The sequence below is a fragment of the Silurus aristotelis genome (genome assembly GCF_946808225.1).
Source record: "Silurus aristotelis genome assembly, chromosome: 11".
Classification (NCBI taxonomy): Eukaryota; Metazoa; Chordata; class Actinopteri; order Siluriformes; family Siluridae; genus Silurus; species Silurus aristotelis.
The window spans coordinates 21,794,484-21,818,641 of NC_139584.1; the positions used below are offsets into that span (position 1 = coordinate 21,794,484).

General features: G+C 38.6%; 1 protein-coding gene and 1 long non-coding RNA gene across 11 annotated transcripts in view; one reads left to right on the forward strand and one right to left on the reverse strand.

Annotated features, from left to right (window-relative positions):
• Positions 1-24,158, forward strand: part of LOC310733293 (ERC protein 2) — a 223,756-nt gene that overhangs the window by 173,677 nt on the left and 25,921 nt on the right. The window lies entirely within an intron of this gene.
• Positions 895-1,274, reverse strand: LOC310733425. The gene is made up of 2 exons (XR_014535737.1): positions 1,085-1,274; positions 895-1,041 (listed from the first exon to the last, which is right to left on the reverse strand). It is a non-coding gene; the product is annotated as an uncharacterized lncRNA (long non-coding RNA).

The following is a 24,158-nucleotide window of genomic DNA, read 5'->3' on the forward strand; positions in this document are numbered from 1 at the left end:
ACACTGGAGGCCTTAGCCTTCGGGCGCTGCGGAGGAAACGTGTCACTAGTGGGTTCTTACCCTGTTTAGAAAGCGAAGCATGATGGGCCATGATAGTGGACATGTAAACCTTCAGAATAGAGGGAGACAACCCTTTCAGAATAGAGGGAGACAACAGGCAAAGTCTCTCCAGAACTCCCAGGAGCAGTGCAACAGGGTGAAGGCATACAGGTGCACCTGCACCATGGTGTCCAGCCCAGGAGAGCTGGATAAGTAAGGAAAAACCAGAGATGACAGTGTGGAGTCTCTTGAGTCGCAAACAGATCCACTTGTGCTCTGTAGATTCTTTGGCAAATCTGCTTCACCACTTCAGGGCAGAGTCTTCATTTACAGGGCCTTGGCCCTTGCCTCGAAAGGCCCTTGGCCCTTACACACTGCATCCGCAAAGCAAACAGCATTGTGGACGACTAAACAAACCCGTCACACACACTTTTCACTCTCCTACCATCAGGGAAGCGGTTCCGAAGCATTCGGGCCGGCACATCTAGACTGTGTAACAGTTTCTTTCCTCAAGCCATCAGGCTCCTCAACAAACATCTGAACTGAACTCTCTCTCTCTCTCTCACACACACACACACACACACACACACACACACACACACACACACACACAAACACACTTACACACTGTGTGACTGATCTGCACAAACCGGACTCAACACACACTCATACTCACTTTGTGTGACTGATCTGTACAAACCGGACTCAACACACATCATACACTTCGCATACCCATTATTCAGTACCACTCACACTAATCATTACCACAAAATGTTTACATGCCGTTTTTTGCACATATTTCGGGATTTGTTCTTTTGCACAATATTCTGTCCACATCTTTCTGCCACTGTTCACTTTATTTTGATTGCTGCTATTGTTGAATTGCACAATTCTGTTTACATTTTTCTGTTTACATTTTTCTGCTACTGTGCACCTTATTTTGTTACGACAGGTTTACTGGCGGAGCTATTTTGTGTTTTGTGTATTGTGTATTGTCCTGCACTGTCCTGTGTTGTCTTGCACTGTCTTGTGTTGTCTTTTGCACTGTTGCACCAGTTGCACACATGCACTTTATGTGGCGAGGATCTTTCCACTAGTTCTTGGCCCTGTGTTTTTCTGTTTCTGTGATTGTTGTTTTATGTTGTTTTATGTAGCACCTGGGTTCTGGAGGAAAGTTGTTTCATTTCACTGTGTACTGCATCAGCTGTATATGGTTGAAATGACAATAAAAGCTTTTTGACTCCTGACTCTTGAAAGGGCGTCTGATTCCATCCTGGGTTTCCTTAGGCCCACAGGAGGATCTGATGTGCCAGCTTCTACAGGAGGTGAGATCACAGACCCCCCTGGTGGTTGATGTCAGATACCACAGAAGTGTTGTCCATATGGATTAGAACATGTTGGCTTTTTAGATCTGGAAGGAAATGCTTCAGAGCACGGCCAGCATCTCCAGGCAATTTATGTGCCACAGCAGATGGGGCCCCTACCCCCAAGTGTGGCAACTCATTGCCGCTCCCCATCCCATAAGGGAAGAATCCGTTGTTATTGTTTTGCAACAACAGCGCCCATTGCAGAGCCCTGTGACAGGAACCCGCTATCTCTCCACACGTCTAAGGCCTATAAGGCTCACTGCATGACCTTGATTGTGCGGTGTGTGTTGCCCTTACGGGAAAATGCCCTGGTTCTAAGCCACCATTGGAGGGGTCTCATATGCAGGAGGCCAAGCGGAACCATGTCAGATGCCGCTGCCATCAGACCCAGCAATCTTTGAAACTGCTTTACAGTGAGTGATTGGCTCTCTTTTACTCTCCTGACAGCCATGAGGATGGATTCGATTTGAGCAGGAGACAGCTGTGTCCGCAAAGCACATTTTTCTTGGTGTTTAGCCTTTACCCCAATACCTCAATGTGGGCAAGAACAACATCTCTATGCCGAACCGCCAAATACTCTGATTGAGCTAGTGTCAACCAATAGAGCCTCACTTTGTGAAGGTGCAGAGTGAGAAGGCAAGACCAAGTGGAAGGACCCAATATTGGTAAGCTTCGCCCCCAAAAGCGAACCTCGGGAACTTTCTATGTGAAGGCAGGATGGGTACATTAAAGTATACATTCTTCAGATCTATTGTGACAAACCAGTCCTTGGACCTGATTTTAGACATCCCTCTTAAGGGAATCAGTCTCTCAAGACTGACCTTTGGTGTGCCTAGAGCTGGAGCTATGCCCTAATATAGCTCTTGTGGCTTCCAGCGAGACCCCCAATTCCACTGCAGTGCCGGGCTGGAGATGAGGGCACCAAGGTGGGGCAGGCACCGTATGCTGAGGTGCATGTTGCCTCTCTCCAGCAGGATCCCCAGACAGTCCTGAAGGGTCAGGATTTTTTACCCCTCTTACTGAAGATGATGGTCCTTAGATCCATCAGCTACCTGGGCTTTGGCCTAGTTCGTCACCCGCGATCCCTAACAGGGGCAGTGTGAGTGGCAATTCTCTTGTTTCTGCACATCAAGATGGGTGGATGTGCTGCGCCCACCGAGCAGCCCCAAGAGAATGGTGTGGGAGCAAGCACTGAAATGCTGCCAGCTGCTCCAGCAAGGTGGCTTTGGTCAGTGGTGCCTCTAAAAGGCTACAAGGGTGTTTATAGACGGCCAATGGCCCTAGCGATCTCTTTGGTTGCCCCAAAGAGCACCAGCGCCACCACACTGAGCACTGGAGCCCCTCAGGGCTGTGTGCTTAGTCCACTGCTGTTCACTCTGCTGAGTCATGACTGTGCACCAACGCACAGCTCAAATCATATCATCAAGTTCGCTAAAACACGACCGTGGTGGGTCTAACGAGCAAGAACGACGAGTCAGCATATAGAGAAGAGGTGCAACAGTTAACTGCCTGGTGTAGAGCAAACAACCTGTCTCTGAACGTGGACAAAACGAAAGAGATGGTTGTGGACTTCAGGCGAGCACAGAGCGACCAATCTCCAGTGATTATTGATGGATCCTCTGTGGAGATCGTCAAGAGCACCAAATTCCTTGGTGTTCATCTGGCAGACAACCTCACCTGGTCACTTAACACCAGCTCCATTACCAAGAAAGCCCAGCAGCGTCTCTACTTCCTGAGAAGACTGATGAAAGCCCACCTCCCTCCCCCCATCCTGACCATGTTCTACAGAGGGACCATTGAGAGCATCCCGAGCAGCTGCATTACTGCCTGGTTTGGGAATTGCACCGTCTCGGATCGCAAGACCCTACAGAGGATAGTGAGGACAGCTGAGAAGATCATCGGAATCTCTCTCCCCTCTATCATGGACATTTACACTACAAAGCACACAGCATTGTGGACGATCACACACACTTTTCACACTCCTACCATCAGGAAAACGGTTCCGAAGCATTCGGGCCGCAACAACAAGATTGTGCAACAGTTTCTTTCCACAAGCCATCAGGTTTCTTAATACACAGAACTGAAACAGAACTCGCACACACTCACTCACTCACACACACACACTCACTCAAATGTGTGTACTGAACTGTACAACCTGGACTAAACACAATCACTCATCTCGATCCACTCCACCACCATTTATCTATTTATTATTATTTATACTCGCACCTTGTATTACAGTAGAATGTTTACATGCTGTCTTTGCACCTTTGTATTAGAGTAGAAGTTTTACATGCTGTCTTTGCACCTCCTTGCTGCTGTTGTTTTGCACTACATTGTTCTGTTCTGTTTGTACTCTCTCCTGGGTATAGTTTTTACATTTCTCCTTACACAGTACTGTATAATCAAGTATACAGCAGGTTTACTAGTCGGCGCTATACTTGGTTTTTTGTGTTATATACTTGGTCTTGTCTTGTGTTGTCTGTCTGCACTGTCTGTCTGTACTGTTTTTTGTTTGCACTGTTTGCACCAGGTTGCACTCGATGCACTTTATGTTTGTGTTGTAGCTCTATGCTGTTGTTGTTTTGTTGTTTAGTGTAGCACCAGGGTTCCGGAGGAACGTTGTTTCGTTTTTACTGTGTACTGTGTACCACCGTGTATAGTAAAAATGACAATAAAAGCCTCTTGACTTGACTTGACTTGACTTAAATAACTAGCTTGGCCACGGCACGAGTCGCTACCTCCAGAAGCTCCTCAAAAAGGACTGGCTGGGAGGGTGTGTCTATGGGTTCGCTCAAATCCATCCCCTCCCCCTCCTCGGAAGAAGAGAGGTGAAGCTCAACACCCCCTTCACAGGTAAAATAAACCTTTGCTTCCAATCCGTGAGAAAAGGCGCTGGAACTAGCAGGTAAAGCAGGAGTAAGGGACAAGCCCATTTCCAAACCCTCTGCCAGGTCCACCTGCGAACCCCAGGAACTTGATTGCCAGCCAGAACCACAAGGAGCGAGAGTGCCCTTCTCCAAGAGTGCTCTCCAGGAGTGAAGCATCAAGAGCCAACCGTGCATGCTCCATTATCCATTATTTTCTTCTTACCTTTGGTAGTACAGACACACACCACACTTCCTTAACTACAGAAGTTAGTGCCAACTCCACCGCATGCAGTTTAATAGCTTCCTGGTCACCGGCAGGGTGATGTCGTGCCTCTTCATTGGACTGATTACACACGTGTTTCAGAGTGTGGACACGCAGAAGCGTTCCCAAAGTGTTTTTGACACAGCTGGAGTTCCTAAGGGGGAACTATGCTTACTCCGTAGCTACTTCTCTCTGTTTCTAAAAACGTTTACACACATCCATCCTTTTTTAAACATCCTTAATGTGTGTTTTATAAACAGGAATTCCAATTTAAATATGTAAAGGAGAGATAAATGGAGTGAAGTGAATTTTTGGTGTTCTTCCCATTACTAATGGGGGAGAGAAAGGGTATTGTTTTAAATTTCAGAGACGCTTTATGATTCAGGTGTGCTTGAAAAACCACACCTACACTAATCGCCCCCCGACCCCCACCTCGCACACACAAACACACACACAAAAACACACAACACTCACAAGTACACATACACCTTAAATAGTGTTCAAATAGAGTTTACATGTTCTGACCTGTTAGTGTTTTAGGTAGCAGTAAAATAGCAAATAGAAGCGGAATTGTGTGTGTGTGTGTGTGTGTGTGTGTGTGTGTGTGTGTGTGTGTGTGTGTGTGTGTGTGTGTGTGTGTGTGTGTGTGTGTGTGTGTGTGTGTGAGAGAGAGAGAGAGAGAGAATGTGTACGTGTAAGGAAGAAGGAGTGTGTGTGTATGTGTGTGAAGGACATTAGAAAGGATTAAAGTAGCATTTACTAAGCTGTGATGGCTCTAAAACACAAAGCCGATTGCAAGTGCATCGTCAGCGCACCTGGAAAAGTTTCCGGAAAAAGGCCATGTATACACACACACACACACACACACACACACACACACACACACACACACACACAGACACACACACACACAAAAAAAATGCATCCTCCAAGAAACAAAGCCTCTTCTGAATCAATGAAAAATTTAATAAGAGAAAGGTAAGGAGTTACATTTGTGTTTAATATTTGTATTATCATACATGATGTTCTGGCACCAAGGTGTTGGAATGATCTTCCCCTAGATGTCCGTACAGTTTGCTTTGTAGAATTCAAGAGTTATATTTATATTAAGTTTGTAATCTTGCGTACCAGTGTAGATCCATTCATTGCTAGAGAATCAAAGCACTTTTGTACGTCGCTCTGGATAAGGGCGTCTGCTAAATGTCGCAAATGTAATGTAAATGTAAATGATGTAACTAAAGGTCACATACAAGGGATTGACTCAAGGGCTTGTGTGGTCATTTTTTCTGCTTGCCTTACGATGCGAAGTAAGTGCTCACATGGGCACATTTGTGATAGGCTTGCAAAGCATGTAGCCAATCCATCATCAATATCTTCTCATAGTTTCTTTATCCTCTGGCTGTTGCATTGTCCACAGATATTAATTTCTGAAGGAATCAAATCTGTAGGCTAATCCACATGTTGCTGAAGAGTTTTGTGGTAGCTGACAAGATGGTCCATTATGTCTATGATGTCTTTAAAGTCAATTCCTTGAAGTACCAGATCCTAAGCTGCAAGAAGGCTGCCCTTGCTTTCACTTTTCTTGCTTATGATTTAAGCTTCAACTTCTCCTTTTGGTATTTTTTTACTTTGAATGTAATGGTCATATTTGTGCAGAGCTACTATGTTGAGATTAGAAGTATCCACTGAAGTATCTTCTCTCTCTGGCAGGGGGCACAATTGCTCACTCCCACCCAGAGCTGTGGAAGCTCTGGCTGTGGCCCCTGAGGGGGCACAGCTCCTAACCTCCGGTCTCTCCACCGAAGTGTACCATCCAGAGCTTTTTCCATGAGGAGGTCATGCATCACGAGATGGCGCCTGTTCATGGCATGGTGCGATCTGCACCAATTCGATCCAGTTAACTGCCCATTTGGTTCATTGCTGAAATTCCTTTAGGAACAGTTCACCAAAGAGTTGGCTTCTTCCACCCTAAAAGTCTACATTTCCACCATTGCGGCGTACCATGCCCCTCTTGCGGGGCAGTCGCTGGGTAGGACCTGTTGGTGACACGTTTTCTCCATGGTACCCGGAGACTGAGGCCTTCGGCACAACCTAGAGTGCCTGCATGGGGCTTGGCTGTTGTCTTGGAGGCCCTATCGGAACCTTCCTTCGAGGTGTTGACGCAGGTGCTTTGGAGGTTCCTCACAGTCAAGACTGTGTTCCTCCTGGCCATTGCCTCTCTCAAGAGAGTGGGAGATTTTCAGGCCCTCTCTGTAGCCCCCTCTTTCCTGGAGTTTACTCGAGGCATGGCCAGTGCCTTCTTTTACCCTAGAACAGGGTATGTTCTCAAGGTAACCTCGGTTGTCCCATGACTTGTAATGCTCCAGGCATTCTTCCTCCTTCTTTCCAGGCCCAGACCAGGAAAAGCTGACCCGACTGTGTCCAGTGCGAACACTGGACCTATACTTTCACAGAACAAGTCTGTGGAGAATGTCGGAGCAACTGTTTGTCTGCTTTGGCCCTCTGGTCCGAGGAGCGTCTCATTCCCTCAGGGAACCAGGATTACATATGTAAACTAGAGACATTCCCTTAAGGAACTCGAGCTGGGTCAACAATGCTTTGGGAAAGAGAGTCCAGTCTAATGACAATCTCACTTCCGCACCCACTCTACTCACTAGATTTGGCTCATGCAGACTTGACCATCATCCTGAAGCTGAAGATCCATCTCAAAGGTCGCTGTTTTAACACCATTGTGGGGATTCCAAAAGTAACAGAAACGCTGCAAGCACTGTATTGCTTTGCAAGGGGACTATTTTGAAGGTGATAGTGTATAAATGTAAATAAATAATACTTTCTTGTAAACAGAGCTAGTCTAGAAACATTTTGATACCACCTCGTAGATATCAGCATTCACAGAAAGAGTACAGTCACACAATAATGATACTCAGCATAGTGTTTTGGTTTGTGCAGAATCTCTGCAAAAACCTGATTACTGACCACAAAACCGAGTTTCAGCCTGTTTCTGAAATCTAGTGAGAATGATTTAGGATTCAATTCCAGATTCAGTTTATTAATCTCCTTCCAGTTTAATAGAAGTTGCTTCTTTTCTTCCTCTTGATCTTCTCAAACAGATAATATTTTCTTGGGAAATCTCTGGATCTTCTGCAGGCATGTATGTCCTACTGCCAAGCTATTTCTAATCTGTTAGATGTTTTTTGGTGTTTGTTGCTTTGTTAGCTTTTTAAGTTTACAGCCTAGTCAAACTGTGTTATTTTTGTTGGGTTTGGTGATGCAGGTCTGTTTTTTGTTTCTTCACATTCTCCTGCCATAACCTGTATTGTTGTTCATTTTTGGACTCTCTATGCTGCAGTGTTTACCTTCGTGTTTCCTTGTGCATTGTTCCTTTTTTGATTCTGTTGACAGACCATTTCTCAACTCTGAAACGTCTCCTTGTTGCTCAGTTGGCTTCTGGATACTCTTTCTGTCCTTGGCTTCTCTAATCTGGTTTCTGGTTTAAAGAGGCTTTCTTTTCTTTGCCTTTTCTTTGCCTAACTTTCTTTGCAATGCAGATGCTGCCTACCTGGTTCTCAGATTCGTGGTCTAAAGTACAATTTACTTATATACGTTTAAGCTTCAACTTTCATACAAGCTGACTGATATGTCATTAACTGATGCAGGTAGAGAGGAGTTTCTCTCCATTCTCATTGATGCTACTCTTTTTTTTCTTTGATTCTGGTGATGGGTATTTTTGGTCCATGGGTATTTCATCTGTGGTGGGTTAATCACAGAATAATTTTGTATCTTTTTTGCAATATTTTCTTCTTGACCGATTTCTTTGATTTATCTGATTCTGAAGAGAAACAGAGTTATAGAGTATGCTTTGACACGTGATGTTTCTTACATAATCTGTATATTCATATCAAATAGGACAAAAGAAGCAGATTGCAGCTTTTCTTCCAGTTTGGGTTTACCGCTTGGCACCATGAGATCAAGGATGTCCAGGATAATTTTTCTTCTCTGCTAGCCACACTCAAACCAAAATCTACTATTTATTATAAGCATATTCAGCAAGTAAAGCTGTTTTTATGTTTTTATTTATAGATTATTCTTTTGCTGAAGTTTATTTCTGAATTTTTTAACAACTCTTGGCATTAATGGTAAAAGTGCAAGATTTTACTGCTGGATATATTGAGCTATTAAAGATATGAATAGCGACATAATAACTTCAATAAACCTGATAGTAACTAATAGTAATCTCTATCACTTTAAAGTGATTAATATGTTATAAATATTTGCAGATAGTTTTATATACTGTATATCACAGGACTTTGAGGCATAGGAACATCCACACACACACACACACACACACGCACACACACGCGCACACACATGTTTGTCTTACTAAACTTGTAAGTGAGATTTATTTTGATAAAAATGACCAATACAACTAGTTAAACAGTTGTATGCCTGAATCTAAAACTTTAGGCTGCTTAGAAAGTTTTTTACTCCACTGAATTACAGAATCAAGCCCAGATACACACTTGCATTCTCATGCTATGTTTTTTCTATGTGGTGACATTAAAGAGAATCTCTCCCAGACACAGCCTCCATCTTAGGTAAGTTGCAGTATAAACCTGCCTAACAGTATTTAAACATTTCTGATCAAGATTGACACTTGAGGAAGCAGAAAAGTACAAAAATAACATTAATATTTTTTTTCTGAGACAATTTAGAGGGATTACAGTATTTTCTTTCTAGCCCACATTCGCTGATCAGTCCAGGATAGCCAAAACCGTCTCCACAGTCTAATACACTGAAATCAGATAAAGCACTTAAACCAGCAGGAGCTTTCATCTCTCTTTCCATTTTTGCCTTTATTTAAAAAACCTATTTATCCTGCTCCATGCCAAGAGAAAGGGAAGCACCATTAAATCCTCACACCTGTAAGAGAAAGAAAAACGATATTGCTTTGAAAGCTTTCTAAATTATAACCTATTGTGTGATTCACTTATATAAATAAATACAAAAATTAATACTGACTATGGTACTGTAACCTTTCAGTCTGTACACAACCACTGGTCTGCAGGGATTACCATTTTGATATGGCAGACATAACAAACACACCCACAGCACTAAAAATAACCATTAACACTGGAGATTATTGAATTATGTGATACCGCTGTTAAATATTTCAGTGAGGGTGTTTTGAGCCAGAGTGTGTGCGGTCCTGTCAATAGCACGTGCTAAAGAGGGGGAAGCATGTTATGACGTGTGGGAGTTAAGCCCCTGTCTGTGGCACTGTCACTTTAGATTAGCATGTGTGTGGCTAATGTAACAGAATAAGGGTGGCCGGGAGGGTTAGCTAAAAGCTTGATCATTCCCAGAGCTTTTTTTTTTTTTTGCCTCACAGCCAATTCTGAGGTGAATTTTATACTTTAGGTTCGGGTGTTGGATTTAAGTGCATGTATGTGTGTGTGTGTGTGTGTGTGTGTGTGTGTGTGTGTGTGTGTGTGTGTGTGTGTGTGTGTGTGTGTGTGTGTGTGTAAGAGGCTCAAGCATGGTCATGGCGTCTTTTATCTAGCTTTCGTGTAAAAGCTGCACTTGTAAGACGACATTCAGCAGAGGATTAGTGTCCATGCTCTCCTCTCCTCATCTTACCGGAACACAGCCAACTTGAGATCTGTACGCACACACTCCCACAGACACACACCAAAAGCTCCAGTGTTGAATTAACACCTACAGTGTTCACTTGTAGGTTTTAATTCAAGTCCTCTGTACCTACTTGTCAGCACACTTACACATACAAATAGTTATCTTTTCACAGTTTTCCACACAACTAGTGTAGAGATGAGCCACATTTTATATGTTATGCTAGGTGTCGTTAGCATCTATACTTGTGTGTGACTGTTTAACTTGAATAATTGGCATGTAATTACGCTTTATTTTTTAATCAGTACATAACAAAGTCCAGCACAACTCTTTCTATAGAGCTGCTATTTTGCAAATGATATTGCGTGTTAGCTGCTTACTGAAACAAAAGACTGAGAAATAGGAAAGATGTTCCCCTCGTTTCCCCCATGTGTTCAGGTTGTCGTTGTGCAAACATTTAATGCTACGATACCCTTTGTTTTTTGCACAGTGTGTTGTGAGCCAGCGTGAAGACATGAGGGTATATAAAAGTATATAAAAGTACCACTTGTTCTGCTTCACCTGGATGATTTGCTTCAATTGAGATAGGACCGAAATGAAGCACTGGCAAATAGCATGGTGGTAGGCATTGCTATGTAGGTCAGACTGATTAAAAGGTGTGACACAGCAAAGGAGAATATGATTAGAAAGGTATAACTATATTTTGATCTAAAAAACATGTCCAAGTTGAAAACAAACAGTGAACAGTGAGAAGAACAAATCAAAAAGCAAAAGGAAATAAGTCTTATATGCAGGTAATGAGGTTGAAAATAGTAATAGAAAGGAAATGAACTGGTGAATAGAAAAGATGGGAAATAATGACCAGGAATAGCCAGTATGTTCCAGTTTACTGTGAGTGACTGTAAATGATCAGCTCGTTGAATTGCTCTTGATTGAATGCAGTAATTCCCAATGCGATTGTTTATTTGTTCATTTACAGCTGGCTCTCATTTTGTTCTGTCTGTCTCGTAGTCAGGCTTTCTGTCCCATGTTGCCTCTGCTTTGACTTAAATAGGGATTTGACATCATTTCTTTTGGGCTTTGGAAGGCAGACATACTGCATTTAGGACTCCACTTTGTACATACATTTTTAAAGCAAACCAACCATGCTAGGAGTGAGCTATAACATCACTTTTACATTTATCCAACTGTAGATAAGACTGGTGCTATATGATTTCTTTGCTTGTGTAGTTTTGCTATTAATTGAAAAAGCTATATACACTGTATATAACCAGTAAAATGTGTTTTCATGCATAAAATAAATGCACATGCTTTTATAGGTTTGTTTTAAATGACATTTGATTTGACATTTGAAGCAGTGATTTCATTTGATCTATTCAGTATTCTTTATTCCATTGTATACATTATCATTATCATAAACTTTTTTTAATATTATCATTATTATTTAATTGATTAGCATATTGATATCATCAGATGTTATTGCAATCTGGACTGAATTTCAATAAAGCTTCATTGACATGAAATCAAACAAAATCACTCAGATTTTTTTTTGTGTGTGTTAGAACAACTGCCAAGGAAAGAGACATTCACTTTTGATGGAAGTATACAAAGCAATGCAAAACATATGGGAGTTTTATAGTGTATTGTAATACATACCAGCTTCATATATGTGCATATTTATGAATGCTGTAGTTGTTTCTATGCACATATATGATCTTTAATTGTTGAGAAAATATGTGATGTAGGTATAATTTCAGACCTTGAAATGCAACCTTTACATGGTTTGCAAGGCAAAGCATGCCTTTGATTGGAATCTTTGTATGTCCCTATATTCAGTGGTATAAAGGAAAGCTAAATTATTGAACCATGTTGTTTAATTTATGTAGGATAAAAACATTTTATCTTCTAAAAATTCCTTATTACTTTTCTAGTAACATACATGACAGTGTGGATTATAATAAGTAATAAGCTAAATCTGCAAAACATTTTAATAAATTATAATTTTTGTCACAAATTATTTTTATTTTGTAATTTTTTTTTAGATAAAAAAAAAAAAGTTTGCAAATTGAACTTGAAAACCATAGTCACTCCAAAACTGCCATTCAAGAGGACAAAAGTTCAAGTCATAAATCACCTCCAAATTACAGACCTGGTATAATTCCCATATCTGCAAACCTGGTGATTAACTTTTGTCCAGTATATTATATCTTAGAAAAGTGAACACTCTTTTTCATCTCCTATTTTTCTCTCTCATTCTTTTCATTTTAAACTATCGTCTTATATGTTTGCTTGGGTGCTTGCATGATTTCACACCAAACCGTCTTTTATGTCTTTCTTGTTCACCATTTCCTGTTATTATAGCTTGTCTTGTCTCCCTCTCTTTTTCTTTTTCTTTCCCTACACCGTCTCCTTTCTTTCCTGTTTCAGGCTTTAAATTCCTTGTACATGTTATACATGCAGGATAGGGTGCGGCTAAGTTATACACAAACAAATGAACAGACGTTTTAAATTAGGCCTGTGTAATGGGATGCCTGATTTATTCCCTTCTCTATCGTCTCTTCTTTTGAGTCACTTTGCTTGACTAATCGAAGAGAAAGACAACTAAATAAACATCGGGTCCAGGCTGCTAACAAGCAGAGAGGGAGTTTGAACATTTTTGGGACAGTGACTCATTTGGTTCCCTTTGAAGAAACTTTTCTATAACTTGTTTCTATAATGATTTGTACTGTGCTATGAAAACTGGTGTAAAGCTGAAGTAGTAGTAAAATGTACACATTTTAGAGACATAAAAAGAACATACCAATATTAAACAGAAGAAAAATGTAAACCTATTGGAGATAGACAACATACATATACTAGAAACTTGTATATTTATCAGAGGCAAAAAAAAAAACAAGTTAGGAATGGTTTAACAAAAAACACTTGTTATAAGGTAAAAATAAAAAACTTCCTTTGTTGTTCCTATGAAGAAATTATATTGTATATTTTGACCATTGTGTAAAAATCTGAGTAAACTTATTGGTTGATATAAATGAAATAATTTTTTTACTCTTTTTATTTAAGTTTTAAAAGTGGTGCCAACCTTGGTCAGTATACAATAATAATAAAAGGATGTTATTTCACACCTGCAGCAAACATTCTGCATCCCTTTAAATTAACCTGAAAAAAAAAAATATATGCAATGTGTCATGTAATAAATGCATATGCAAGTGCAGGATTTCATATTTTAATGATTGTGAAATACAGAAATAAAACAAGGCAAGAGAACAAGAATAATTAGGTGAAACAGAAAACCAGTGCAAGTGATAAGTGTAGTATGTGAATTTGGGGCTATGGATGAGCTGTGGTTGATGGGAAACAGTTCACGGGGGATTAATCCTGACACAGTTTATACCCATATTAATCTAACCACTCATTTGTTCACCTATATGACATCAAAGAAACCTATTCACAGTTATGTACATTCCCTTTTTATTAGTGCCTAATTTGTCTTTTATGGCAAATCTATTCTTTCAGAAATAACACATTTCCCAGCTATTTTGCCCACATTTCAAATGTAGGACCACATTTTGATTTCCATAGCTGTAATTTATTTATAAGGTCATGCAATAAGTTAATGCAGTATGTGTTTTTTATCTTATTTTATTTAAAATATTATTTAGACTGTTACACACTGTGTAGAAGGATCCATAGCTTTCTACAGATCCGTGCATTTGGTTTTCCCCCCAAAAAAATCTGCTATTATCATTTTCTGTCCAGCAGCATCATAGACTTATGTCAAAATATTAAGAGTTAGCCACTTTTTGATAAAGCTTTTTTTCAGTCTAAAATGTATAAATAAGTACAGTTTATTTACTGTTATCAACACTAATGTATGCCTTATGTTATGCACAGCGTGTTGGACACTCTCAGTGCATTTTTATTGTCTGATCTAAATGTACTGTACACTTTTTATTCCAAAAATAAAATTTCCCCTTATTGTTTTACTTCCATGAATAATTTTTATAGTTTAAGGACTTGCATTCTTGTATATTATGGTATAATGCAGCTTGACACTGTAGTTCATTTGAAATGATTTACCTGCAAGCTGTTTAAGAAAGTGTTTATTGTAAGGTAGATTGGCAACTATGAACTGTCCCTACTTGCAAATGTGTGTGTGTGTGTGTGTGTGTGTGTGTGTGTGTGTGTGTGTGTGTGTGTGTGTGTGTGTGTGTGTGTGTGTGTGTGTGTGTGTGTGTGTAGGCTGCCTGTGCATGCATAACTTGCATGTATAAACCCAAAGCTAATGTGATTCTATGCACTCAATATTCTATAGCTTTCTTAGACAACCTGGCCCTGCTGTTTTATATGAGTTCTGGTTTATTGTGTGTGTGTGTGTGTGTGTGTGTGTGTGTGTGTGTGTGTGTGTGTGTGTGTGTGTGTGTGTGTGTGTGTGTGTGTGTGCAGTCAAAAACATCCCCCTTAGGGCCAGAGTTTTGTCTGTCAGACATCAAGCTCCAGCATTTTAATTCAGCCTCCCATGCCTGCATCTGGATTTCACATACTTGTTAAAGTTTGTTCAAAAAAGCCACACTCAGCTAGCAGCCTGGCCAATAAATGGTCTGTTTTTCCTCTGCCTGTAAATTTACATGAGCACACACACACACACACACACACACACACACACACACACACACACACACACACACACACAGAGTGAGAGAGAGAGAGAGAGAGAGAGAGAGAGAGAGAGAGAGAGAGTTTAATCTTTCTTAACTAATTAATGCCTTGTTTTTCTTTTTCTTCTAAATATTCTTCAATTATTCTACATAACTTCTTATTATTAGTAATATATATATATATATATATATATATATATATATATATATATATATATATATATATATATATATATATGTTATGTAGAGAAATAAATATATTATAAGATTATATATATATATATATATATATATATATATATATATATATATATATATATATATATATATATATATATATATATATATATATATATACACACACACACATACACACAAGAGAGAAACTACCACATATTTTTTTTATCCGAAATGTTGTCCTCACATGGGGCCACAAGCCACTCTTATACATATACACACAAAACACCCTGTGTATGCAGCAGCTTCCCAAAACCTTGTAATTTGCCTTGTATACTTTTTAAAGCAAATTAACTCAAAGCAAGAAAGCAAAAGTTAAACATGTGGTTAGCTTGTTTTCCCTTATAATTGCTCATTTACAAAATGATGTTTGGAGTTAGTAATTTGCTAGTCGCCTTTTCTTCATCCTTTTCTTCTCACTGATTCGGATGAGGCTCTGAAATGCAAAATGATCTTGTTAAGCGTTTACTTAATATTATGTCAGTTATAAATGATACAGGAGTGAAAATCCCATTCTGCTGTTTGCATACTGAAAGATTATTGAGGATATTTTTTGGAAAAAAGTTCAAGATGAAGAAGAATAAAGAATAGTAATAAGAAAAATAATAAGAAGAAAAAGATAAATGCTTACTTTAGGATTTTTTCATCAGTAAAATAAATTTTATAAAACAAGTATATAATAAAAGATAACTCATTTGTACATGTAGATACAGTTTTAACAAATATAAAAATAGTCATCCCAAATGGCACATCTGATATAACAAACAAAAAATTTAATTGGCGAAAACCCTAAATAACTGATTATTAATTAATTCGAATCAATCAAACGTTTAATATAAGAAAATCAAAATCTTTCTAAGAATATTAAATTATAATATATTTATTATTTATAATTATAATATTCAATTATAAAAAAAAATTACAAATATAATTTTAAGAGCCTCATTTGCAATAAACAATCATTTAATGAGAATATAGAGTATAGAAAAAATTTGCAGTTATTAATCGTATTTTAACATGTACAAATACTAACATTTTATTTATCAAATAAACAAATATTTGTACACACCAAGGCAATGCAGTTAAATAGTGGTACATTTAGATGTCAAAATAATTCTTAGTTTCTGATAAAAAAAAACTAAAAACACTAAGAAAAAAGATGGGTTTTGAATAATGTTGTATATGAAAAGAAAGCTTGACCACAAAAATATTGATGCTTTAACACTAAATGACCTGTAAACCATAACTAGAAGACCTTAAGAAGGTGTGTACAGGTGTTCACTAGGGTAAGCAAGTGAACAGCCATTTTTGACTTTATAGGTGAGAAGCAGGATATAATAAGCAAAATATCCAGTCAAACCAAAATTTATAATATTATGTCTTATTATTGTACACAAGTACTGCTGTTTGCATATCTTCTAAATCAGCCAATTACATTAACTCAATTCAATTAATTTTTTTATTTCTATAGCACATTTAACAATTAACATTGACTCAAAGCAGCTTTACACAGATAATGTGGTGATATAAAATGTTGAGCAAGCCAGTGGCGACTGTGGCATGGAAAAACTCCCAGAGATGGCATAAGGAAGGAACCTTGAGAGGAATCAGAATCAAGAAAGAAACCATCCTCATCTGGGTTGCACCGAATGTCCATTTAATGCAGATATACGATGTTGTGGGGTACAGTGATGGTGAACAGAGGCAAACTGTAGTCCTGAGACAATGTAGCAGACTGTTGACATTAACTACAGTCCAAATCCATCCTCAAAGCTCCTGTTCTTACTCCGGAATTTCATTGAACCACCCAAGGCGTTGATGAGAAACCGTCCCCAGCTGCACAGAGTGGGCTCCAAACGCAAAGAACACTATCCAGAGGCAGGCCTGGACAAAGTGGGAAGATCCGCAGAGGGAAGAGGGGCAGGAACAGTGGTCACTGGAACCACAGGAGCATGTTTAACTCGACCGAGACATTACTGTTACACTCATTCATTAATTCAACATGATTTCTCTTACACTACTGATTTTCACTTTCTGTATGCATTATGTAGCTATAGACAGTGTACTGTATACACACACACACACACACACACACACACACACACACACTTTATTGACTTTAAAGATTGGTGACACCTGTCCATCAAATTTGTACTATTCAAACACCCCTTTTCACCTCTTTTTTAAGTCCCCATTTGCTGTTGTAATAACCTCCATGTTTCAGGAACGATTTTCCACTGGATTTTGGAGTGTGGCTGTGGACATTTGTGCTTATCCATGTACTGAATAGTAAAGTCATGTACATGTGTAGGTGAGGTGACAAATGGCGATAAATATAATAGTGTAAAAGGGAGATGTTTCAATCAGTGTTTAAATCAGCTTTTGTTTTTCAAAGTATTTTAAACTTAGTCAAATTATAAGCAACAAACTTATAGGCACTAAACTTATACATTCTTTTATACAACTTTATAACTGCTTTATCTGTGTAAAGCTGCTCTAAAACAATGTTGATTGTTAAAAGTGCTATACAAGTAAAAAAAAATGTATTGAATTGAATTGATTAATATCAGCACACCAGCCTGCATATTCTCTATGCCATCATCAGAATTTCTTATTCTACCTCACATGACTTCCTGTATCAATGCTAATTTTCACTTAAGTTTAACTTAATCTAAACACTCACAGCACCTTCAAAAAGTTTGGAAACATAGTTCTACATTGATTTCTTTAAGACACATCCATGTTCATTTTATTTATACACAAAAGACTAAGTGAAAGAGAAAAACACACTAAATTGGACAGTGAATGACTTAAAGAATGTTCTGTAGACAGATGAGTCTAAATTTGATATTTGACAACAGAAGTTAGAGAAGATGTAAGCAGACGGCTTACCATGACTCAAACATGGAAGTGAAAGCTTAATGATTTGGGGTTATTTGAGCGGGGAATTTTGGAGACTTATTGTGGGTGAAAAGAATCCTGAACCAACATGGTTTATACTCCATATTTCAACATTATGAAGCTTATTGGAACCAACTTCACCATAGAACAAGGCAATGACCTCAAACAGACGCCCAAGCTATAAAAGCATTATTTAGATAGCAAACATTCGGCTGGAGTGTTATCTATCATGGACTGGCCTGCTTAGTCACCGCACCTAAATCCTTTTGAACTGCTCTAGGATGAACTGGATCGCAAGGTCGAAAAGATATACAACAATCCAAGAACACTTTTGCCAAGTTTTACAAGAAACATGGCAAAGTAACAAACAAGAGTGTGTAAATCTGTTATTGATGCTAAGGAATAATTTTTTTTTCTGAAAATAAAGTTTAAGATCTGTACATTTATTTATTTGTTTGGTCAAAGCAAATCTTCATACTGTTAAACTCCTGAGTTGAATGTGAACAAATAGAACATCTTTAAAAAACAGTAAAAATCTAGGGATTTTTTTTTTATCTTTTTACAGGCACTATAACAGAAAGCATTTTGGTTATTTGGTCATTCTTCTGTTTTAATTTTTTTCTTCAAAATGAAAGCAACAATGCTTTTAGGTAAAAGGGCTAGTCATATGATCTTTCCATTGACAATTATTAATGCTGGTAATTAACGTTATGACAAGACGTAAATCTAATGCTTATCTTAATCTCAGCAACTGAAAATAAAACTTGTGTTTTAATGTTTATATAAAAGTCACAAAGATTCTAAAAAGCAGTTTTCCTTGTAAGGTGGCCTGCCAAATTTCTCCCCAAGGTCAAAACCTACAAATATTTTTATGCTTGTGGGAATAGGAATATCTGTCATACTGTATTTTGGGCCTCGATAAGATATACTGAACACACATACACACACATACACACATACACACACACACACACACACACACACACACACACACACACACACACACACACACACACACACACACACACACACACAGAGGCCAGACAAATATATGAGGTATTTACTACCATTACCGGGCAACCAATGTTTTCAAGTGTGCATGTGCTCCATTTACAGTTACCATCTAGTTGTAATCAGCAGTAGGTTGCTGCCATGTTATATTAACAACATGGCACTGTACAGTTGGACGACAGCTTCTAATTCTAATCAGTGATGTAAGATCATACTCTACAGTGGCCTGGTGTAAGCCTGCTAATTTCTGAGCCAACTCAGATGCAAAAGCAGATCAGCAGTGTGTGTGCGGTTTCCCAGTAAGGAGCCAATGACAGCTTTTTTTTCTTTTTCTTTTTTCTGTGTGTGTGTGTGTGTGTGTGTGTGTGTGTGTGTGTGTGTGTGTGTGTGTGTGTGTGTGTGTGTGTGTGTGTGTGTGTGTGTGTGTGTGTGTTACCACATTACTATTTGCTTTATATTGTTACTGTGCTTTATATTTTATCTGTGGCTATTTCAAACCAAATCAACTTTGATGTAAAAAAAAACTGCATGACTGGCAGCTTATGGATATTTCCAACAATCCAATGAGTGATAGATGGATAAAGTGAGGGAAAAGTGAGTGAAGGCATAGAGCATAAACATTTTGTCAGTGTTTCGAAAACACTTTCTTTCAGATCCATTCGATCCCACTCTTGAAAGCTCAAATAAGATTTGTTTATCGTTGATATAACAGAAATGGCATAGTTTACATTATGTATGTACAGTATATAGCAGTCGAATTTCTCTACTCTTCTATTCTCCATTTCTTTTATATCTTTACAAAATGTACACAAATCAGAAGCTTACATACACAAACATGTTTCAGTGTCTTCAGCCTTTTTTGTTCTTTCTTTTTTTTTTATACTTTCAAACAAATGGAGATAAAAAGACAGATAAATACAATGTAACATAATTAATGATGTCATTTATACAAAAGTGAAAAGAATTAGTAACTCGTTGATCAGACAAACAAGCAAACAACCAGATAAATACAAAGCAGTGGATTGTGTCTCTAGAATTTAGTGAGACCAGATGATATAATGACCTAGCCTCAAACAAAATAAACTCAAAAGGTCATTCTACTTGTTATATTCTGCGTGTTACTATCTAGTGTATTTTGGAGTAATTCCAGAATAAGCAGTTAAGAGGTAACAACATACAATCAGCCGGCATACTAGTCAAATTACGTTTAATTGTATTTAATATAGCAGGTGTATATAACAGTACCTAAAACTAAACCAAAATGGAACACAGATCATGCAATATACAGCATCATATACCAGTTATATTCACCAAATACACCAACACTTTGTGTTGCCAACACATTGGATTTCATTATAACTATTTGCTATAAAGCAAAATCTTGGAAGCCAGTGAAAAATTTTTTAAACTAGCACAATTTGTTATATAAACCTCAATTTTGCAACCCTATTATTAACTGTACTTAGATGAGAACAGCATGATGCTATTAGAACTTGTGGCCCAAAGAAAGTGCAAAATCTATAAATATAAACAATTCAATGAATCATCTGATGGTTTTTGTCAAATACCAGCAATATTTTATAGAATCATTGGTCACTTCAGAGAGATACTCAAAGAAAATTAAAACAAAGATATAATGGTCAGTTACAGGTTAGAAAAATGCATTTAAAAAACAATCAGGTCAGAAGAATTAAACACCAGAAAACCAGTACACAAAACCCAAAATCTGAATTAGATCATGCAGAGTATACAGCTTGGTAATGTCAGGCAAGACTACACAGATACCTTAGCAGTTACCTTACCAAGAACTACTGGCTTGAGAGGGTATATAGCAGGAGTGGGCAATACATTTTTACAAGGGGCCACAAGAGAAACCTGAATTATGTCAGAGGGCCACACCAACGATAATATTTTAGGGATGCACCGAAATGAAAATTCCAAAAACCAAAAATGAGGAAACCACGGCCAAAACCAAAAACTGAAACACCGAAAGAAAAGATTGTCAATTATTAGAACCATTGCATTTATGGCTGGGTGTGTACTAACCTCACTAAAATCAATGCATTGCAATTCAAAGAATAAATCCATTACAAAAGTTTTTTTTACTTATTATTATAAATTATTATTTTTGTTACCATTCATAGGTATTGACAAACAGGCAGCGGTCAATTATTTTTAGCAGCGGTCTGTTAAACAAAAATAATTGACCGCCGAACGTTTGGAAGCCCATTCAAGTGAATGGAAGGTTCTAATCTACAGCATTAAGAAGAGCCGTGTAATTAGGGGCGCAATTAACAGTTTTAAGGGGGGTATGCAAGACAGAAGTTTGGGCCCCCATATATATATATATATATATACACGGGTGAAGCAGGTTGAGAGTTGTGGCAGCTATGTTTATAAACCATGATGCATTTTGGGGCTTGTATGTGTGACACTGGCTCGGGTATTGGCGTGGCGTTTACTGTGGGAAGACTATGTGTGTGTGTGTGTGTGTGTGTGTGTGTGTGTGTGTGTGTGTGTGTGTGTGTGTGTGTGTGTGTGTGTTTGTGTATACACAGGCTGCCAGGTTGTGGTTCATACAGGGGATAGTGTGTATCAGCACAGGGATTATGTGCAATTGAACAGGCTTGACAGATGAGACAACAGAGACATGCAATTAGTCAGGCCGATCAGCCACTCGCTCCTCAACCCCACTCGCACCCGTGTGCTCCTATACCAGCTCAGAAAAAGCGGGTTTTCCCTTTTTCTCTCTCTGTCTCTCTGTCTTTCTGTCTTCATCTCTCCCATGGTCTTTCTCTTTGAAACTGTTGAGTGAAGATTTGGCTCATGCTCAAATCTGCACATTTCTTGTTTTCTTCCTGCTTTCTTCTCACCTCTTTGGCAATGTGCACAGGCATGTTCTTCCTCCAGTTTGCGGTATCCCAGAGTGCCACACAAGTGCGTTCATGGTGGGCTCTGTTTACACGCAGCTGCTTTTTACAGCCGCCACACCAGAACCAGCACTGCCAAGCCACACCAATGTAAACTAAAACATTTTTTGCAGTTTTTATTTATTTTTTTATTTTCTTTTTAAATTGGTGAGGAGTTTTGACACATCATGTTAAAGGCAGAGTATGTACAAATCACTCAAAACACAAAAACATTTCAATTTGGTTTTGACAAGTACAGAAAGCTGAATCAAGCACCAGAATCCGCGATGCACACATTCGGCAATTAAAACCATCCATGTGGAAACATAGCAAAAAGTTCAGTTTGGAGTCCTAATGGTTTATGTAATTAAAACATAATTACTTGACATTTCATAACACCTTTTCGAAGATTTAACTTGTGAGAATGGTATTCGTATCAGGCTCCCCTATAAAAGCATTAAATCTTGAAATATATATATATATATATATATATATATATATATATATATATATATATATATATATATATATATATATATATATATATATATATATTTCAAGATTTAATGCTTTAGTGCATTTAATTTGGGAATTATGAGCAGACCAGAGGAAACATTCACAGACATGTAAGAGTAACCTCTAAGAGCTGACGAATGAAACAGGGATCCATAAGCCATAAGGATGCAATCTGTCACACTGTGCCTTCCCAAATCTTTACATCTTCTCTAAGATCATTATTTGATCTCTTCTCAATTTATTCCTAGCAGACAAAAGCAAATCTTTGATGTAGAAATATTTCTTTTCTTTTCCATCGTCTGTTACTACTTTATAATGGTCATGGTTGTGTTGGATACTGAGCTTATTTTGGTGATGCTGGGACCAAGGAATACACTCTGGATAGGATGCCTGTCAAATGCAGGGAATATATTTATTTGCACTCCTCACATTTTAGCAACCAAATACTTTAGAGTAGTCAATGTGCAGCTTGTATAGCATTACAGATTTTCTATCCTTTTAAAATAACTCATACAGCCATTATTTTCAAAATAACTGGCAACAAAATTGAGTACACCCTAAGTGAACGTTAAAACTGTGTCCAAAGTGTTAATGTTTTGTGTGAGCTCCATTGTTATATAGCATTGCCTTAATACTCCTGGGCATGGGCAATTCACCAGAGCTGCACAGGTTGTTGCTGGGATCCTCTTCCACTCCTCCATAGTGACATTACAGAGCTGCTCGATGTTAGACACATGGCGCTTCTCCACCTTCCACTTGAGGATGCCCCACAGGTGCTCAATAGGGTTCAGGTCTGGAGACATACTTTGCCACTCCATCACCTTCAGCTTCCTCAACAAGACAGTTGTTACCTTGGCGGTGTGTTCAGGGACGGTATAATGTTGGAAAACTGCTGTTCGTCCAGTTTCTGAAAGGAGGGCATCATGTTCTTAATGTCACAGTACATGCTGGAATCCATGTTTTCCTCAATGAACTGCAGCTTCCCAGTACCAGCAGCAGTCATGTATCCCCAGACCATGATGCTGCCACCACCATGCTTGACTGTATTCAAGGCATAATATTCTATTATCTTAGTCTCATCAGAGCACAGGACATGGTTCCAGTAATTCATGCTCATGAAGAGGTTGTGTTTAGCATACTTGCATACAGACATTCAGGCTTTCTTGTTAGCCAGCTTCAGAAAAAGCTTCCTTCTGGGAAGACTGCCATACAAACCGACTTGTTGCAGTGTGCAGCTTATGGTCTGAGCACTAACAAGCGGACCTTCTGCTTCTGCAACCTCTAAAGCAATGCTGGCAGCACTAATGCTTCTATTTGAAGCCAGCTACTGCACCTGACGCACAGCACGAGGACTCAACTTCTTGAAACGACCCTTTTGAGGCCTGTTCTAAATGGAACTCGCCTTGGAAAACCTCTGTATGACCCTGGCCACTACACTGTAACTCAGTTTGAGGGTGTTGCTGATTTTCTTATAGCCTCTACCATCTTTGTGGAGAGCAACAATTTTTATTCTCAAATCCTCAAAAAGTAATTTGCCATGACTTGCATTGTTGAACATCCAGTGGTCAGTATGAATTGTACTCAGAACATCAAATTTTAACTGATACACAAATTTGTATGGTCCTATAAAGCAGACAAAAATACAAACATAATGAACAGGACATGTTGCTTTGCATGGTTACAAAACGTACAGCTGTTATCATTTAGGGTGTACTCACTTTTGTTGCAACAATAATAATATATATTTTTTTACAATAATA